This window comes from Camelina sativa, chromosome 8 (assembly GCF_000633955.1).
Source record: "Camelina sativa cultivar DH55 chromosome 8, Cs, whole genome shotgun sequence".
Lineage (NCBI taxonomy): Eukaryota > Viridiplantae > Streptophyta > Magnoliopsida > Brassicales > Brassicaceae > Camelina > Camelina sativa.
This window is the reverse complement of record NC_025692.1, coordinates 6,091,836-6,092,624: the sequence shown is the minus strand read 5'-3', so window position 1 is coordinate 6,092,624 and position 789 is coordinate 6,091,836.

Genomic DNA, 789 nt, shown 5'->3' with positions numbered 1-789 from the left:
TTTTTTTTTTTTTTTTTTTTTAAATTAATTTGCATAGAACTTTGGTGTGGTTGATTTCTTCTTTAGAATAATCGGTGGTACGTACATGGAAATCAAGTTAACATCAATTTTTTTTTAAGTAAGTTTAGATTGGTAACATCAAAACGGTCGTTTATACCACATCATTTTAACTGTGTTACCAGTTTGGAGGGAACCAAAATCTTTATTTTTTTTGGACACTAGAATGAATAGTGACCTAGATAAACATAAACGAAATTCGAATGAGAGATGGCGTAGATGTGATGTGACTATGTATGTGAGCAACACTACTGCCCCCACTTATTTTGAAATGAGAAAGCACGGCGGCTGGGGGTATAATATCGGAAGCTACGGTGGACACGATTCTTCTCGCCAAGGAAAAGAAAGGAGTAGTTTAGTGACAAAAGTGCAATCTAACCCACTAACATGCTTCAATCCTTCGCATTAGAGAGCAACAGCTATAACTTGTAATTGTAGTCATCCATTCTGATTCTATAGTCCACATAAAATCTGTTTAAACACTTGTTTAAGTGTTGATAATTTAATTGGAAAATGAACCCAAAACTCAAATGGCCCAACGGGCCCAAAAAAAAAAGAATACTTCAGAGGCCTCACAGAAAATTTTAAAACTATTCAAGCTCATTTATAAAAGAAAAGTCATCAAAAAAAAAACTAAAAATATTTTCTAAATTGTTTTGGATACTCCTTTTTTTGTTAGTTACAACAAAACGCCCATATCACAGTCACACAGTGGTAGAAAATTAATTATCA